Raw genomic sequence first — 21,595 nt, 5'->3', positions numbered from 1 at the left:
CAGTTCTATACAAGAAACTAGAAGCACAACATATATATGATCCATCCTCAAGGTTATGTCATAAAACCACAATATGAACTTAGATAGAAAATCTAGCATTCACCACAGAGACATAGATGGGAGCATCACAATGGTTGAGATTGAAACCAATCATGACCAGAAACCTTACAAAACCACCTCATAAGTCAATCTCTGTCAAGCCTTTTGTAACATACCTAACTGGTCAAATACTAGGTTTTTCCCAAGCCCCATCATGAGATAAAATATAACCATCTCATATGCAAGTATAACAAATTTAATCATTCAACTATAATAGTTTTCCCCTACTAATCTCTAAGGTTTGATTTGAGTAAAAAGTGGGGTTTATTATTTACTAAGTGACTCAGTTGGTAAAGTTCCTATTTAGTTAAAACAAATTTTCAATTGCATTATCTACAGATCCATATATAAACATTCTAATTTTTCTCAATACTTAATTAAAACCACAATATCTTTTTTTAAATAAATAATAATATTATTAATTTAGTGTAATTTAAAAGAACTATATAAATCACATAAATAAAGATCTTAAATGAAAATACAAGCACATAGGGTGCATACTCATCCACAACACATTTCATAGGGTATGAAATGCAAAAAAGATTATACATCATGATAGAACATCATCCTATAGGTACTCAATATTTGAAGAAAAATATAACATGGTGGTCATCCAACATAGTCATCAGGTAAAAAGAGTTGAACAACTACGCCAATTATAAATCCAACAATGGTGTCCAGTTGTTGGACCTTAATGGTAAAGAATCACTACCTCCCAACCTCATGGAACCTAAGTGGCCCCACTCCTACCGTGTTGGGGAGATAATCTCAAGTCCCAAATAGATAAAAATCAAAAGAGCACAACATAAAAACTAAGTCTCAAGATCCTAAATGTAGACTAACTCAAAGGTACTAAGTACACATGGTGACATCTAACCCTAGAGGCAACCAGAAATGTAGGAAATCTAATGTCTATATGGGAAAGTTTCATCACATGAGTCAACTCTAAGGTTACCCTGGCAGTCTCTCAAGACCCCGACCCCCTCTATGTGGCATCGATATCCTCTTGTATAGACGAGGCATACTAATGAGGCAAGGTCACAACCATGCACCCTCTCTACTCCCATCATAGTCTATACTAGCACTCAAGGCATGGGTGAGGTATCAAACTGACATCTTGTTAATTCATTTTAAACCCTATTATTGATCATGTTATCACTTATTAACAATACTCACAAAGATCTACCCAGGCAACCACTTTAGGGCGTCGGCCCCCTTGCAAGACACTTCCCAATAAACACATAGATAATTCTACCTTAAGTTCATAAAAGAGATTATATAGATTCCTACCTCAATTTGATGCTAACAAAATTGATGAAGTCTTGTGCCCACCAATTCTTTATCTCTAAAAGCCTGCAAGACGATTCTCCTACTAAAGCTCTTATTGCTCTCCCAAACCTGTGTGTGGAGAAATGAGCTCCAATTCCCAATTAAAAGTCCCTAGCCCTAGTTAGGGTTTCTCTATTTCCTAATTGAGCTCTCTATTTTTCTTTTTTTCTTTTATTTAATTTAATTACTTATTTCATGCACATTTGGTGACCACTTAATTAATAATTTATTTTACAATTCTCTTTTGCTTAATTTAGCCAAATGACTAAATAATTTAATATATTTATTATTTAAAAATACGTAATAATATTCAAAGCTCCTCATTTAAATATACCTCTAATTTTATCACTATTTATTTTTTATTTTTATTATTTTTATAATTTTAATTGTCTAATTCTATAATTAGACCCTTTAAATTTTACTTCTATATTTAATTAATTAAATATAAAATAAGGATAGTTTCCTCTCTAAAGTTTTTCCATTAATTAACCACTTAATTAATTCTTATGACTAATCGATGACACAAAATCACAAGGTAGACCACAAGTTTCTAAAGAATCATGACAATCAAACAACATAGAAATTTAAACTCAAGGTTTATGTCATTAGATTAATGTCATCTTGATGAATCTAGAAGGGTAGAGAATCAGATATTTGTCCTTTACCATAGGACAAATTGGCTAAGGGCTAGGATTTGGACTTGACAACTATCTCCCCTCTTTATCATTGAGATATTGTGATAGGGCACGCTCATCGTAGCAATTCAAGGAAATCGATGCTCGATATCTACAACCTACATAAAAGTTGAGCATATATATATACACACTAAATAGGCAATGGAGAAGAGTGGTATATTGTGTAGATCCCAACTAGTAGGTGACTATGACTCCCTCCCCTAACCACATCACTCACATCCATAGAAAAGTAAAAAAACACATGCACCATACTCATGCAAAGATGGGGTAAGCATCTATAACCATATAAATATCATCATGAATCTAACTATAAACATCAGATCTAATCATTTAGCATCATCACATGAATATCCATGAATCACAATAAAACCAAAAATATCCAAAGTACAAAGTATCTCATCAAATATATAAGAAAATCATGAAATAGTATCAAGCAACTGGGTAACTGAGTACTCCTATCTCAAATAATCATAACATGAAAACTCGCCTAAAAGTGTTTGGCAATATAACAGAGAGAAAAATGGGGCAGGCACTACAAAATCACAATTCTGATGACTATTGGTAGATGGCAAGATTCTGATGGTCTAAGCTACTGTAGAAACTTTTGATGCTAGTTTAGCGATAACCCCTTTTGTCAAAATGGTGATGATTCGTCATCATTTTTTGTGACAAATAGACCTCAAAAATTGATGCTAAATGTAGTAGTGTGGGTTTTTACATTAAAAAAATCAATGTCGTGTGGGGTTGTTTTTTTTGTTGCTTTTTTCCTTTTCAACAAGTTAAATTATATTGTGTTGATACATTTGAATCAAATTTGTATGGATTATGAATATGTTAAGAGTAGTTGGAAGCATTATTTGATGCAATTGGGAGCATTTCATAGTTCTATTATTGAAGTGCAACTAGAACACTTTTCCTACAATCAAAGACTCGTTATTTCATTTGAAAGTTTAGATCTTTTTACTTCCTATAGGAAGTAATTCAATTTGAGAAAGAGTATATATGAAGGAAACCAATATTAAAATCAAGATAGAACTTGTTCAAGTGATGTATTTCGGGGACATCATTTTATATTAAGTTCTAGTAAGCACATATCATCTTCACCATAAGATCCAATCCAGGGTTTTGTGCATTATGTAATCATTTCCTATTTTATTTCATTTCTTTTTCTCTACTCGTACGAAAGGAAATTTTTTTTTTTATGGAGATGTGATCAACATAGAGTTTTACTTGGGAAAGCCCATATACAACACATCATTTTCTAGCCTAGAAAATTTACATTTATTTATATTTGTATCATAGAAGCCTTCAATATTTTAGCACTCTTTTCCTTCTAGTTTTAGCTAATATTTGCATCACACTAGCCTAAAATAATCTTGAGATAACTTTTATCACTCCCATCTACATCTTAACATCCACAACCCTAGTGAAACCCATTTGTACTTCTTTTGATGAAATGGAAACATACACAAGAAAATTGATTCTAAGTTGATGCAGATGCTACACTAAGTTCGTTAGTTAATATTTTCTATTATAACATTTATCACTTTAAATAACTTTTAGTTGTATCGAATTATTAAAGTTCAATAGTCGACAAAAATTATAACTTGACTAGTTACATTAGTTCATATAATGCTTGCTAGCCCATCAATTGATCATTCTATGCATAATTCAAAATTTTTAATATTATAAAATAATGATTAATTCATATGCTATCTAAGATTGATTTTTGCATATGACAGTAACACAAAATTTGAAGATAATATAATAATTTTAAAAATGATAACCAAAAAATAACTTATATACATAATCATAGTTAAAAGTAAGTGAAGACTTAATTTAGGGAAAAACTCCAAATACACAATCCCACATAAGTGTGGTACAATATAGCATTAAAAAAAAACTAATTAATTAAGCACAATAAATTAAATATTCATATGAATTGTGGGCTTGATTGGAGGAGGCTTAAATTTTGTGACTATACAATATTTCCATAACCTTGTGAAAACCCTCTTATACCCCACACAAAAGAGGTATATAACTTTTTAGGTGACCTTTACAAATTAATATTGATTAAAAGCCTTCAAAATCTAAATATTCCAGCTAGAAACCATCATCAACAAAGCCTAAAACATTAAAATTGATTAGAACTATTATAAAGTGAATATGAAATTTATTACTTAACAATTATATATTTTTCTCTTAATAAACTCTCTATTCATCAAAGAAGTTAGCTATTTTAATTTTTAAAAAGAAGCTCCTTAGTTTTCAATTAAATGTCTATTATGAACACATTTATTCTACTAGTTGGTGGATAAAAATAAATTAATGAGGAAATATGTTAGAGAGTTAGATTAAGATTGTATGTGGTGTTTGATTACAATTATAATAAGAATTATTGGACTTTTAAAACTTTACTCAATGTTAACCAATATTGATTTAATGGGTGAAAGTTTTTTAATATATGAATCTATATAGAAAGCCTTTTTCATTTAAGTAGATATTAAAAGAAAACTTTCTGCACTTCTATTAACCATTCATTTTTTAAGACGGGTATTGATATCTTTATACATATAATATATAAAAACAAAAAACTAGAATAAAATGATAATTAAATTTTTTAATTTTTTTTTAATGAATAGTCCTTTTCTATTAATAAATAATATACTAAGATTACAATTCACAAAAAAGTCGGGGGATACAAGATCACCCCGTGAAAGTTCACATGGCCGAAGTCGAAATCAACAACTATTCATCAAAAAAAACATATAAAAAACAACCCTTAGGCATCTAAAGCAGTGTTAGACAAGGGGGGTGGTTGATCTCAATCATGGAATCCCCAGTCATCCTTGGGATTGGCAAGTGGGTTGGGAATAGTCCATTCGTCAACAACATCCTTAAGTGCTTGGTCAGCATCCTTTGTATTAGGCCGCGGAGGTGAGATGGTCAATTCCAGGAAAAACGACCACTTTTTGAAAACCATAGGCCTTGTATAAGGAATAAAATTTAAAAGTAAAGAAAACTAGTTTTAACATTTGTCCAAACCACTTTTTTATTCATATCAATTTCTTTAGAATTCAAAAACTGGTGATTGACTAATCCTTGTATATGTTTAGGGCGCATTTGAGAATAGAAATACTGCAAATAGCCCACTCAAGCAAAAAGCCAATGCAAGGCAAGTCACCACAAGCATTTCCACAAAACCAGTAGGCAATTCGAGCACTGCAGAGGAAATAGCTAAAAATGCTACTTTTGCAACCAAAATTCATAAACCCACACCAATTGCAATCCACCTTAGTTGAGATGGCACCAACAAATTAATTACCACAAAGATACTCACCATGAAGAATCCTTCAAAGATACACAAAAGCACAATACTGATCAAGACAATTCTTTTTATTGGAAGGGCTGGTCCCATTCTCCTTGAATGGAGGGCTCACCCGAACCTAATGATAATTCCAACTACTATTGAAGAAAGGCTAGCCACCAAAAATATTGTAAAAGAAATGGGTGTCCATTCTTTGCCATTATCCATCAAACTTTTCATTACCATGAATATGAAGATGATTGTTACTATTAGCGTATAGCAAGCAAATTTTTGTAGTGCTATAATGGCATGATTGTGCTCTGCTATAATCGGTTCTCTTTTTCCATCACCAATCTCCAAGACTTCAATCTTATGTTCAACCAAACCTTGTTCAAGGTCTCTTTCACTATAGCTATTAATCAATGATGCCATCTGCAAAAATGTCTCCCATTAAAATTGTTAAGATTCACATATTCTCACCATTGATTCTAATACAATGCAAATGAACAAAATAGAAAGGATTTGTGTTCTACAACTTTCCAATCCAAAGATACAAGACATAATGAAGTTTTATGCAAGTTTTTTAGACAAATATCTTTACATTATTTTTTAATTTAGTTTCTTGTAATATTTTCTTAAAGAAAACAATGAACAAATTTGTGTTTTTATTTTAAAACCTGCAAACTCTTATTTAAATGGTACATCCTCCATAAAAAAAATTATCTTACATTACAAAAGATATTGAAGTGCAATTTCAAATAATTAGACACAATTGATCGTTGATAAAGAAAATGCATAGCTTAACTGCAAAAAGCACTACTACTCACCATAACAAACCTAATTTTATAAAAAAACCCAAGGTATAATAGAAAAAAAGCCTATTTCTCAAGATGTGAAGACAAACCTTCTCTTCAATTATCACTTCCTTGACATGACACGTTATTTTTTCTTTTCACTCTTTTAATTTTGTATCCTTCAATTGGCGATATTCCTATGTGAATATTGAGTGTAAAGGTGCTATAAAGTTTTCACTTCCTATATACAAGGATGAGCTGTCACCATTTGAGATGTGGAACAGCTAGATGGAAACTTCCAAAAGAGGGTTGGGAAGAAAGAACCTGTAACTTTTGCAATGAAACAAATTGATGTTTTATCAAAGAATTTGCAACTTATGAAGATATTTGCAGGCAATACAATGACAACTTACAGGTGAACAACATCAATGAGCATTTTGAAGAGACAACATTGCAGAAAACTATTACTTTCATAATGCAAATCCATCATAGAAGGGTCAATTTGGAGAAAGTGCAGTAGGCAGATTAATTGGTTTTCTCTTGGCCCCTTAGGCTGTTGGTCTCGTAAATGTCAGTAAAATTCTTTTAATCCTTCAATCATTTAAGGCCCAAAGGACAGAAGAAAATGTTTGATGATAAATTTAGTAAGCATGTTTTCTTTGGGAATTTAGAAACCAGTAATTCTTAACTACAGATAAGTAGATCATGCGCATGTATGATTTTTTATGAAGAAATAAACGTCATTGGCGTCAACACAATTCAACTTCTTAACAAACACCATGTCACATTAGTTGAAAACTCAATGCATGATCTAATGAGCTTGAGGTTATGAAGGTAGGACCAAAGGAGATGCTAATAGTACTTGACATTTTTGAGGTAGAATTTATTTGGCAAGAAAGCAACGAGAAGTCTTAGATGAGAATTTTGGAAGTTAATCATATACAAATGGCATAATTGGGAACTTCTAGTCTTGAGGAAGAAAATAAGGAGTAATACTGTAGAACTCTCACATATGAAGACATCAAAAGCCAATTGAAGAAAGGTCATTTAGACCATGACATAGTTGGATTGACATATGAATCTATTAGATGGGAACTTCTAAGAATAACAATGTGGGACAGTTGACAGGTACAAAGCCATACTAGTGAAGAAAGCATCTTCAACAAGTGAAAGCATAGATTATGAAGGATCGTCTGTACTAATGGCCAAAATAATTATGTCAGACCATCCTTGATTTAGCCATCAAGTTTCAGTTGAAGTTCTATTGAATAAATGATAAATATATTCTCCAATGCTGAAAACTGAGGATAAAAGAGGAAAGAGCATCCGATATGTTTCCTCAAAATGATGTTTAATGTGTTGAAGTAGGCGCTTAACCCTCATAAGACCAATACTGATGAATATTTCTTAACATCTAGGTTTCGATAGTCATCAATGTATTCGTTCCTATACATATAGATTTCGAATGGCAAAGTTGTGATCATTATTATTGTGTTTATTGCTGATTTTGACATTACAAGGGGTGTTTGTGGAATGCTTGAAGACTTGAAGGATGACTTGACATTTTTGCACATGGAAATCCTTGGAATACCTCATTACTACATTGAGTTTAGAGGTCTAGAAAAAGGCTTGCAACATCTTCATTTCTCAAGGAAGGTGCACGCAACTTATCAACATATGGAAAATGGAGTAATGGAAGTAAACACCTACACCAAGAGAAATACATATTAATCAAACAACTGACAAGAATTAGAAACCAATAATGGATGGAGATACTAAACTTCTTGGTCATTCTAGCTCGGGCTATGGATCAACGAAGTCAACATTAAAAAACCATTAAGGATGAGTATCAAGAGTAATATTTATTTTGATACAATTATTAATTGAACTACTTTATGTTGATGGTTGTTATAATAGGGTCAGTTGAATGTTCTTGATAGGCTAGAGTTTTGTAAGATAAGAAACAATATTCGTAATTCTTCTATTTATATTGTAGAAGACCTTACAGTTTTTATTAAATGCTACTTATATCAGATAGTTTTAGACAGGTTAACTTGGATGATAGGCACAAAGAACTAAATATAGAAATCAATGATTTCTCATTCAAAGTATGTCACTTCCATGCTAGACCCTTATCATTTACTTCAAATATTATGTGACATCATACTTATTGGCAAATACATTTTTACTAAGTATTCAAAGGCTTGGATTTGTACTAAGTTTGTTAGTTGTATATCATACAATGGTGGGTGAAAACTTCCTCTAATTAGGCTCAAAGTTACTGAAGGTTGTAAAAGAGTGTAGTAAATAAGGATTTAACTCAATGCTAGCATAACAGAGGATTTTATTTGTACACGCAATCCAAGGCTAAAGACCACACACTATGTTATAGCATAAAGGGAGAATTTTACTGATTAATTCCTTAAACAAATAATAATGGCTTGTTATTAAATGATACCATTTTCACAATATGTATATAAGGAATCTTTTGCGATGGTTATTGTCATTGCCAGTGGATTCTTCTCAGTAGGATTTTCAAATTTATCCTAACTTAATTGGTCCCCTCTAATAGCATGGACACTTATCCAACTATTGTTGGTCCTGTTCTCCCCTAGCCTATGGTTGGCAAAGTTCAAAATTGTCAACACTTTGTTCCTGTTGTTGGTGTTAATCGTCTTTCTTCGGGGGTGCCACCATTGTCCTTTTGTGGAAGGGACCCTTTTGGTAGTATTCCCAAGACAATTGTTCACTGGAAAAGGAAGAATCACTTTGTAATCTCTCACTCTTCCCCTCTACTATGGGCTAGAGGTAAGTTGTCTATCCTTTCTTGAGGTGGCCTAAACATTGTGCTCCTAGTCTATTGTTAAAGGTCTTTCTTTTCCTTGTTGTAAATAGTTTTTTGGGACAATCCTTGGGCCAAAATGTGTAAGGGTCAGATCCCTTCCTAGGATGTCTTAACAATAAAATAAAAATAAAAAAGGTCTCTGTATTTACAGCTACGTGAAGGCAACTAACTTTTGGCACATGGGAAGAAAGAAGATATGATTTGATTAGAAGACAATTAGATTTTCCCATAGTGAATAGTGGATTAAATAGATGGTTATAAGAAATGACAATGTGAATGATAACCATTTTTTCCAATACTCCCCCTTAATTGTGAACTGCTAGGGATCACATAAAAGTTGCATCAAACTTCTCTAGAACACTGTACATTCACATAATATAAAAAACTCCTAAACAACTCCATAAATATTGAAATGTCTCCTTTTCCACTATCTAGGTTCATGTTAGAAAACTGATAGAGTTAAAAAAATCTAGAGAAATTTCTCTGTTGTTGACAAGCTCTCTAATATAATGATACTTAATATCAATATGCTAAGTTGTCTTGTCAAAAGAATGATTTTTAGACAATGCAATCACTGAGTTGTTGTTACAAAATATTTTGGCAACTCTTTCTAATCATTAATTAAGTCTTTTAACATCCTTTGCATCTAAAGAACTTGACAAGTTGCACTGGTGGATACCACAGAGTCACAATGGTTTATTATTTTTTAAGCAAATGATAGAATACTTGTCCCAAAGTGAAAAGCATGTGTAGAAGTGATTTTACTACCATTTATGATATCCTACCAATGTAGCTAGTAAGACTGAAATCAATTGAAATGGAATGCCAGATCTCTGTCCCAGGCTGATCTATAATTAGCTTAACAAAATCTTTTAAAGCATGGTTACAAGTTGTAATTGGATTATTTTCTAGTGAGTATATATGTTGACTGAACTTGTAAGAGCAGATCTTGTGTGATACAATTTGATTTATGGGATCAAGCTGCAAAATGTGTTATCTATCAATTGGCTTTTGATACATTTAATACAAGTATAGGTTTCTTAAAATTTTGAATGACCTTCATTTCAGTGATGGGAGTGATGGTTTTTGAATTAATAGTATTTGTGAAATAATTGATCCTAGTTTGGAATATTGAAACCCTTTTAAAATCCTCAATTTAAAATAGGCCTATCAATGATAAAAAATCCTTCAGGAAAAAAATCTACTTACTTTTGTAAGGAAAACTATGGTCTATCCATGATATAAAATCATCTAGTTAAATAAACCTATAAACTTTGAATACAGTAAGAAAAGAAAAGTACATTTCCATGAGAAAAAAAAATACAGAACTTGCAACATGTTGTTGGAATCTAACTGTAGGAAATTTCTAAAAGTTGAAACTAAGGCAAATTCTTCTCAACCTGGGTCTTATATGCTCTTCTATTCAACCAATGTGGTGTTATATTCTGAGCTTGTTGAAGAGGCTTTGCAAAATTTAAATCAAATGCAATTATGAGGTGCAAATCCAAATTCTGTAGCATCATGTCAAGCATGATCAAAACTTATTGCATTCATATGTTATAAGACTCAAAAGAGTAGCTATGGATGACCAACAATACTTTATTTAATTACAAACCTATTTCATTGGATAAATAGATGGGTTCAATTGCAAGTATGAATGAGGAAACAAAACTATTTGAACGAATCATGTATATTGATATCGAGGAAGACAGTACCCAGAAGCAAAATTATCATGTCAATAGCACACGGTCCATTGTAGCCCTCAACCAAAAATCTATTTCTTTCATAATCACTGCAATTTTAGGACAAATATGTAATGATTGAGTAAACTAAAGAGGGGAGATTATACTGAAAGAAAGGTTGGATAGCTAAGTTTGCACATGCACAAAGAGTCTGTCTAGAGGGATGATGACCTCGTAATCCTTATTCATTGCCAATACATCCATGTGAGGATGAAAATATGTTAGGGCAACCATAGCTACAATTTGTGAGGAAAAAAATTCTACAGTTATGGTTTGGTCAATATCCATGCCCTATTCCAAAGCGCACATAGGACATGAGTTGGAAGAATACTGGCAATAAAAATTCTCAACAAGCCCAATGTCTACATAGCTCTATATCCATAGTAGAGATCTTTAAAAAGGTTCAGTTTGTCTCCTAGGGTTTTAGTCTAGAAAACCACTAGAGCCTTACTTGGGTGTTGCTTAATTCCAAGAAGCTCTATGGCCAGAGAAGACTGAGAGGTGGAGATGAGGAGAGACTAAAATAGAAGTGGGTTTTGAAGAAGTGCATTTTCATAGAACAATAAACCCATAAATGTAGAATAAAAACCACTGACCAACTATAAATAAAGAATGACATTTCATTCCATACCTGGTAGGCAAGTAAAGAGTGCCCTGATTCTTCTAAGATGCAGATCTACCTGGAAAGTTTCCTGTGTTTTTTTTCTTAAAACATTTAACCCGTCCAAATGCGAGAACAAATCAACCATTAAAATATTTCAACATAAGAAAAGCTCACGAGAGGGCTCACCTATATAAAGGGAAAACATGCAAAACATGCAAGAAGCCATCTTTTAATATAGATATGACAACTTTAATTAAAAATACCTCCACAATTAATTTTTTTCCATGCATCTGTTGGAATATTAAATGCAATGGCCATTTGTCTCTAGAGCCAAATGCCCACCTACCACCTGACGGACTCCAAAACAAATAGAAACAATAACTATGGTGGGTGAGTTTTTTGAAATCAAGAAAGAAGGGAGAAAATATGACCAAAAAAGGAATTTTTTAGATTCATTCAAGTGATTTCAGTAGATCAGAAGTTTAGCAGAGAGTTGCAGAGAGAGAAAGAAGAAAGAAGTTGGTCAACAGATCAATCGTTGCAGAGACATAAAGAAGTTTGTGTCATGTTTTCAGTTGCACGTGTTTCCTCTGTTCATTCTATAAGTTTGTTATTGTTGGATTTGTCCTATTGAAGTAGTGATTCCTACAAGCACCATTGTATGCAGCTTTTAGAGTTGCAAGTTTAAAGTTCATTGAAGTTTGAAGTTTTATTAGTTTAAGGTTATTTTAGGATTTCTGGTTGAAACCGAATGCTCCCAGATTTTGTAATATTTTTAATCAAAGTTGAATAGAAAGAAAGCATGCATACTTGAATCCATTTCTCTTCCTCTATACTTTATTTTTAGAGAAGTTTGTTTAGAAGCTTCAAGCTTTGGCTCTCTAGTTTCAATGGTGGAAACATTCACGTTAAAATTTCTCTAAGTTATAATTTTTTCAGTTTGAGCCGAGCTCACTTGGCATCCATTGTTGCCAAGCATTTCCCTTTATGTGCCGAGCTTATTCGGCTTCTTCTTGTGTTGAGCTAACTCGGAACCTACTTCCTATCACTCGACACCTTCACGTGCCGAGCACATTGCCACTAGGCACCTTCATGTGCCAAGCAAAATTGACACTCGACAATTGTTAGTGCCAAGAAAATTTTTTAATGTTGTGATTTATTTCTTACATGGTATCAGAGCTTTGAGGCCCCACATCCACAATGATTTAGGGCATTTATTTTCTTGAGATATTTCACATGGTAGTAGATACATAAAAGATATGGCAACAACCACCATCCTTTAATGGACAAAATTATGATACTTGGGCAAAGAAGATGAAAACCATAATGGTTGCAAATGATATATGGGAGTTTTTTATAAATGGGTTCAATGATGTGATAGACCCAACTCAGTATGTTGCTCTTACCAATAATCAAAAGACTCATTTGAAAGAGTAAAGGAGGAAGGATGCTAAGGCATTAAGTCTTATTGAAGCAACAATGATAGAGACAATATTTCTCAAGATTGCAGTAGCAAATTAAGGAAGCATGGAATATCTTTGAGACAAACTTGAAGGGGACTGATAAAGTCCATACAGTAAAGCTACAGAATATAAGGAGGGAGTTTGAGAACCTTCAGATGAAGGAAAATGAATCAGTTGCAGATTTTAGTTGAAGGACCTCCAATGTGATTAACCAACTGAAGTCAAATGGAGAAGACTATCAAGGGCAGAGGATAGTGGAAAAGATATTGAGGAGTTTACTTCATAAATATGACAATTTGGTCATGACGATAGAAGAGGCAAAAGACCTCACTATTTTGGCAATGGATGAGTTAATAAGTACTCTTCAAACCATGGATAACTTTAAGGAACCCACCCAGCCCCCCCACCCCAAAAAAAAAAATAAAAAAATAATAAAATTGTGGCAAATCACATGTCATTTGTGTGAAAAAAAAATTAATAGTGTTGGCGAATTATGCGTCAATGGATGGATATTTGGTAGCGGTTTTTTTAATAGTTTAGACAATTTTTATAAAATAATGGCGATTATAATTTTTATTTTTAATAAAATTATTAATATTGATGGCGAATTATGTTTTAAAATATGGATATTGGTTGGCAAATATTTTAATAACCGATACTTTTTTTATAAAAAGGTGGCAAAATTATTTTCCAAATAATTGAACCAATTTATTTGTTATGGTGAATGGTTTTCAAAAAGTTATAGTTGGTATGGCTATTTTCAAAAAATGGGAAATAAGTAGCCTAACCTAACATACCAACTTACATAAATTATTGGCCACTACCACTGTAATTATGTTAAATCTATTATTTGAGAACTCAAACCATCTGATGATCCAAGATCAATGGTTGAGGTTTTGGCCAACATTTCTTGAAGGAAGAAGAATTGTCGAGGTAGTCACCATAATGTTCACACATATCAAGGTAAGTTGTATGCAAAGTAAAATGCACCCAGAAAGAATTAAATACCATGCCATGTCTGGAATGAAGCCTCGACCTTTTTCAAGTGTCCGAAATGGTGACACGTTTCTGTCCAACATGTATCACTTAAGTTGCAGAAGATAGTATATTGATGTATTGTCATTGTTAATTACAATTTACAATTGGCTTTTTCCATTGGCAAAGCAGCTTTGCACGCATTACAGGACATGCCATAGTCCACTAGTAGTAGTACTATTACTATTAGTCTTAATTAGAATTGGCCTTTTCCATCGGTTAAGTGGCTTCACATGCATTATATGACAATGGACGGTATTACTGTTTAATTACAATTGGTCTTTTTGGCATGTACTTGTAATTATGTTTAAGATTTGAGAATATTTGTTCATTTAATGTAATTGAATTGGCAGTCGGACGAAAACAAACAAATAATCCCGGGCACCCTGCCTGCTAAGCTTATTTATAGGCAATTGAGCTACTTCCTTCATCATTGCTCATCTCATTTTTGGTAGTTGATAGGTCTGGTTTGTTAATTATTTGGTGTTAGTTTGCTAGAACTTAGAGTTTGAAATTTGCAGTAAAGATGAACAACCCAATTCGCCTGAGATGCATTTTGGAAGAGGAGCAGAACGCCTTTCTAGGTTGCATTCCTGAGGAAAACCTTTTGTCAATTTGCAATGAGGTTGTTCCATGCTCTAGTGTGAAGTTTTTTATTGTTGCTGTCAAAATGGTTCTGGGGCATGAGCTTTTGAAAAATGAGAGTCAGTATCATATCAACAGTGACATTACGTCACAATTTCTAGCCTCCCTGCTTGACCTCGGAGAAGCAAGGGCTGAAATTCTGTTGCTCCTAAGGAAGATTTTTAAAGTAGTATATTTGGGTGATGACATTGAAATTGTCACTCATGCAGTTTTAGGAGTGGGGATCCCTTGGGTGGGTGAAGTCCACAAGCTTTTGGACCCTGGCCAGAATGTGGTCCTGCAACCAATTTTACTGGGCTTGACTACTAAGAAATTGCAGCACCATAGGAAATGCACAAGAATTGGGTTGAATTTTCTTTAGAAATGATTTTTCCTGGATGAAGTGAAAGATGGCAACAACTGGCTACAAGAATTCACAACCATGGTCAATTCTGGTGGTTTCTACAATGAATAGTACAGTAGTTCTAGAGTCTAGGCTTTTCCCCCGATTTTGTAAATTTGTAAATTTCAAGAAATATCAATGAAATTTCTCGAGTTTCAGTTCTATATAAAATTGTATTTCATTGTTTTAACTTCTTATGCTTACTTAAGCAACATTGCAATATTTTGCATTTTTTAATTTTCTATTGAATTGTTTATAAAAGCCTATGTGAATATAAAATATTACTAGTTCCTGCCTTTGGTAAGAAACTAATGGAATCACCTAGTTCCATATTAGTTCTATAATCTAAAAATTTCATTGATATACCAATGTTTGCAAAAGGTTTATTAATTTGCATTTTTTTGAAATTGAAAAATACAATTTTTTTAAAACTTTATTGGTTCATGATGAAAAAGGCAATGAAAAAATTCAATTTTCTTCATAAGAAATACAACTATTTTTTTCAACACCTCTATTAATGCAAGCATTAATTGCAACCTTATATTTTCTTGTGACAAGTGGATTAGTTTAAATTAGAATTTAATTATTTTTATTTTTACATATCTAAACCAATGCTTTTAATAATTTTTAAAAATTTTGTATTTATATATATAATTTTATTAGATTATACATTTATTTAACATATATAATTTTTACTATATTGATATTTTAAATTTGTACTTTAAAATACATAATATTAATTTTGTATCAATTTTAATAAAGTTCAAATTATTTAGCTTGGTATATTATCAACTTTATTTATTATAAGTGTGTTTGGTTTTTTTAAAGCATAAATGTTATTTTAAAATTAATTTATGTTTTTTTTTAATGCATTATATTTAACCTTAAGAATATTATTCACCTTCTACAATTGGATAAATTTATCGCTTGAACAAGATATATCAAACAATTTAATAATTGAAATTAATCAATTTAACTCTTTTTAAAAAAAATTATACAATTTTATCTATATCTCATGTATAATTAGTTGATAAATATCTTTGGTATGATAAATGTTCTTTACGATGTCATCTAATTTTAATTTAGCATGATACTATAATGTTTATTTATATATTCTTTTACTATTTTAATTAATATACATCATTGCAGTTATATAATTTAACAAGTGCCACATCATGGCATGTACTTGCCTAATAGTTATTAGACTAATTAGAAATTAGGATTTAAATTTATTTTTTAAGTTATTATACAAAAATTAGAAAAATAGAATTAGTATGGAGTTAAGTTATAGTTTTTATACTAATTAAAAATTATAATTTAAATAATAAATTTAACACTTTTACTAAAATATTATGTCTTTATAGTAAATTGAAAAAAATTCTAAATTTGCATTACATTTATGAAAGTTATATAAAAATTCTAATATTGGTTAAAATAAAGACAAGAATTTACTAATTTTAACTTCAATTAAAATAAATTCTAATTAGGTACAAAATAATTTAAATATTTTATTAGAATATATATAATTATACAAATATACATTTAAAATAGTTTACTAAATTATTTAATTTTAATTTTTTTAAATGAAGTTAGTGAAGAAGGTTCTAACCAATCCTTCTCTAGATTTAAAATTGTATAATTTGTAGATTATTGCATATCAAAATGTTATCAGAATCACCTAGCTTAGGATTAACCCAATAAACTCTTTTTTCTTGAATTATTAATTTTTTTAATAGTATAATTATTTCTTATTCAATTTACAAATTGTGATATTGAAATCTATGTAAAAGAGAATTTATTTCAAAAAGTAAGCGAGAATCTAGCTGAAAATAAATGAACATGGAGGTAGCCTTCGAGAAAAGGGGTTTTATACACTAAAAAAAAAGAACCAATTATCATTCAGATAAATAGTATAGATAATATATGAGAATAATAAATTTATATGAAAAATTTGGAAATATTCGATAAAAAGAAAAATAGTTTATTTTCATTGGTTGGTTGATTCTAAACTAATTCACTTATTGTGCAAATTGAATGCAATAGTACTAGCCTACCGGCAAGTACAATAATATACTAACTATACTCGTAATTTAATGGGAGTGGGACCCACGACCCACGAGGCCACCAAACCATTCACTGGTGTTGTTGGATGTTTATAGATCAATGACTGAAGTTGAGTTTCGGGATGAAAGGAAAAAGAAACCCTATCATTTCAAATGCATCCCAAAAACATGACACGTGTCACTAAACTCCTCGTTCGACCAACAAATAACAATGTAGTTTCAATTTGGTGATGATGTGACACTGACACATCTGACTCGTGATGTGAGTCATCCTAATACCTGACTACCTTAGTTAATGGGAGTGGGACCCACGACCCACGAGGCCACCACACCATTCAGTAGTGCCGTTGGATGTTTATAGATCAACGACCAAACTTGAGTTTCAAGATGAAAGGAAAAAGAAACCCTATCATTTCAAACGCATCCCAAAAATATGACACATGTCACTACTCAGTTAACACATTGACATAATCACATTCCACTTGCAGTTAACAGTGACATTATGAATGACATTAATACATTATGACGGGTTAGGTAACACTAGTGGTCGACGATTCCACTCACATTTAAACTGAAAGTGTACTGTGTGACAAGTGTGATGACTATAGACTATACAGTACAGATTGTACAATTTTGGTGCATTAAGTTTCTTTAATTTTGTAGTTATATGTTGTCTGCATATTTAGAAATTAGAAAGGGGTTACAATTTACAATGCAACAAAGTTACGAATTCTTAATTTCTAGGTTGAGGATTGTGGTCTGAGGAAAGCAACAAACTACAGTCTCTAGACTCTCAGCTCTCTGCAAAAATTGAAACTAAGGGCAATGTGAATGTGAATGTGAATGGGTAAGTGTAACTACTAAAATCCTAAAAATTTATGTCCCACATTTTAAATTTTACAACTTTACTGTTTATATTATATATAAAAATTTAGTTTGTAAGGTTTTAATTTTGAATCACCCCTATAGGCTTGTAGCTATGTTTAAATATTTACCACGATGGGAAAAACAAATACCAAGAATAACATGGGCAAAATAACAAAATTCCACAATATGCTTAAAACACCAGGCTTCAGTGATTTATTCCATGATATACATGATCATGTTATTCATGGAAATAAGGATATAATGGAGATAAGATTTGCACTTGAAAACAAGTGGAACGATCTAAATAAGGCTTGTGTAAATGAAATTGCAAATAAAATTGCACTATGGCTAGTTGGGTCGGCACACATGGCATTACCTCAAGTATTTCCTTGCCCAGAAATTGTTATGCTCAGTGCTGAAAATTATGATGAAAATAGAAAAGCAATTGTGAATAAAATTACTTAGGAGGAAATTTTTTCCATAACTGAGAGTGAATTTTCTAGTCTGTTGAACCTAGGGTTTCAACAACAATAGTCAAACATACATATTGACCTGGGAAAGCTAGCAGATGATTATGAAAAATTAGATGTAGAACAGAGAGATTCTTATATCAAAGGAATAACAAGCAGTTGTAGGCTGAGTCCAGATCACATGCCTCCTTATGATTTTGAATTTTTTGTTCCATGGGCACAAGACAATATTTCCTCGCTAGCATTTTTTTTGGGATTGGATAGTAACAAACAAATGGATGCCAACATTCTTGAAATGCTTTATCATATTCATTTTAAAAAATAACCAATAAGATATCATTTTATTGAGCACATGCAAGATCAATTACTAATGATTCAAAGAGGTTCAAAGAAGACATTTAGATTCACAACCTACTTTTGCTATCTTCTCCTAGAAAACCATCGTGCATTATTTGAGGCAAACAAGCTTTGCAATTAGACTGAAGGCCAAAATCCAATATATGAGTGGACACCTTAGATAAGGATGATTGATAACAGAAGGAACTACAAAAATTTTGTAGACTTATTTTTGGCACCAATGTACCATAAAATTATAGGCACTCCAATGCCTAGATTTCCTGTTACTTGTAGAAATTGCATTCAACTCGAAAGTGAACTACAATTGGCTGATTGGTACTTACTGGAGGAGTACACTGTGTTAAGGTTTTACAATTCATGGGTAGAACCCTACAAACTTCCAATACATGTAATAGACAGGATATTTGCATTGGAATATGTACAACAAATGGAGAGCACATATGTACTCTTTCATGGTCAGCAAAAGAAAATGATATTTCCCTCCTTTCCATTCTCCTTTGGAAGGTTCGCATTTGAGAGAAGAGGATTCAATGTGGCAGAAGCCTTTTTTTTAATTTTTCGATTTGATGTTGACACTAACTAGCAGTGTGATCCACTGAACATAATTGGAGCAAGAGTTAAGGGCATTGGGACTTCTGTAAGAAAATATCAACATGAAAGTATGCCTTTGATTGAAAATTGTAAAAACATGGACTCATGGGAGGAGGTTAAAAAATAGATGGAGAAATATGCTGCTGAAAATAATATGTCAATACAGGAATTGTCATCACAAATAATGGCATTGTACAAACAGAAATGAAAAGTGCAGGGCATGACATCATCCAATTTCTACAAGAAAGATGATAAACCATCTAAAAAACCTATTCCAAAAGAGCTAATGAATTATTGTATAGATGTTGGATGGAGTCAAAGCAAAATTTCTCAATTTTGGGAAATGAGGAAGAATCTCGGTGAGCCAAAGACCTCTTTAGATCATGATGAGGCTAAAGAGGATACTATATTTGATCAATTTTGGAATAAGGAGCATCCAACTGAAGCACATCACAGTGATACTGATGATGATTATGATGAACATGATTCTTTGAATCCCTCATCTAGTACACAAATTCAGAGAGGAGGTGATGCATCCACCAAACTTCTATATAGAAAAGGGGCAAAAATTGTAGAAAATATGGGCTACCAAGGTTTTGGTGGTCTGGGTCCCAGTGGAGAAGGGGTTTGGTTACCACCTCAACCACCAGCTGTAGCACCAAAACATGGTTAAAAATCAGGCCTTGGGCATGGAGATCAATCATCAACTCAATCAATTCCATCCACATTGGATTCATCTCAGTTAGTTAAATGTGTTTCTGCTTCATTTATAGTTCCACTTCCAAGTACTCAGATTCAATCCGAATCAACTGTCACTCCCATAGCTGTAGATATCATGGGTACAACTACAACTAGTGGTCCAAAAAGGACATTGTATATAGATGCAAAAAAATTTGGTCTTGGAGATCAAGAAAGTGTAAAGAAGCAGAAGGTTATGACAAGTATTAGTAGTGCTACTAGTACAACAATGCCAATGGTGATTGTGAGTCCAACAATTGCCCATCCTTCAGGACAAAACCCTCAAAATATTCCACAAACCCCACTAATGGGTCTAGGTGTTTTTTATCCTCATGGTATTGGTGGAATCTCGTACATCAGAGCAAGTGCTACTGCTATTTCACCATTCAAACATTCAATTGTCTCACAAAATCCTAATTTTCATTACAATGAATTTGTAACTAATTATGAAAAATCAAAAAACAAGAATAGACAAAATAGTAAGACAATGAAGATGGAAGCAATTGCTACAGCTCATGATGTAGAACCTACAAAAAATAGGCTATTTCCCACATATGACCCAGATAAAGATATGATGGAATTCATGGTTGTTATGCCCCCAGCTAGAGATAACAATCCACCATAGAGTTAGTTAGATCCATCTGAATTTCAAGTTAGCACCCTCCAAATGGATTTATCCAAAATTAAAAATTTGGACAAGATAAATGTGTCCAAAATGACCAACCAAGTGGTCTACGGTTCAGTGATGAAGTTGGAGAGAGAGAAAGGAAAGCTTCAGGGCACAATAGATAAGTTAAAGGCAGACCTAGAAAATGTAAAGGCAAGTGAAAGAGCAACAGTAAATAGATGCAAAGAATTAGAGAAAAGGATAAAAAATTCATCCTCTGGCTCTAAAGAAGCAACTAAATAGCAAGAAAAAATGGACGTAGAATTGAAAACTTTGAGGGAAAATTTGAAAAAAATGGGAAAAAAACTCTAGGATGAAAAAGAATCTTCAACAAAGTTAAATAGAAACTTGGAGAATGTTGCAAATGTAAACAATAAGTTAAATAAAGAATTGGAAAATGATACGGTAAAAACAAAAGAGTGGGAAGAGAAAGAAAAAGGGTGGGAAAATAAAGCAGAGCAAATAAGAAAACATAGTGAAACCCAATACTCAGAAATGAACGAAGACCTAAAGAATGCAAATGATACTATTAAAAAATATGAAAACAACTTGAATGACCATGTAAATAATACAGTAAAGCAAATAAAAAATTACTTCTAGGGGAAAATAAAGACTTCTATTGATAGGTTGTGTGATTGGTTCGAACTCTACGAAGCTCTTATAGATGTTTTTGGGAAGCTGAAAGAACAGCTTGAGGAGAAAAAAAGTTTTGGTTAGAGATAGAAAACTACAAAGAAGATTATGGAAGAAATCAGTAGCACTGCTGACAGGCATTTGGCAAGCAAGGGAATTTAGGACCACATTGGTTCAATAATAAAGGCAACCTCTGTATTTCATAAATGTCAAAAACTAATAGAAGCAGAAGAAGTTCTTGCTTTATTTGGGCCAAATCTCACCAAGAT

This window comes from Cupressus sempervirens, chromosome 5, assembly GCF_028749045.1.
Source record: "Cupressus sempervirens isolate cs-2001-9-10 chromosome 5, ASM2874904v1, whole genome shotgun sequence".
NCBI lineage: Eukaryota > Viridiplantae > Streptophyta > Pinopsida > Cupressales > Cupressaceae > Cupressus > Cupressus sempervirens.
Note: the sequence above shows the minus strand (reverse complement) of the source record.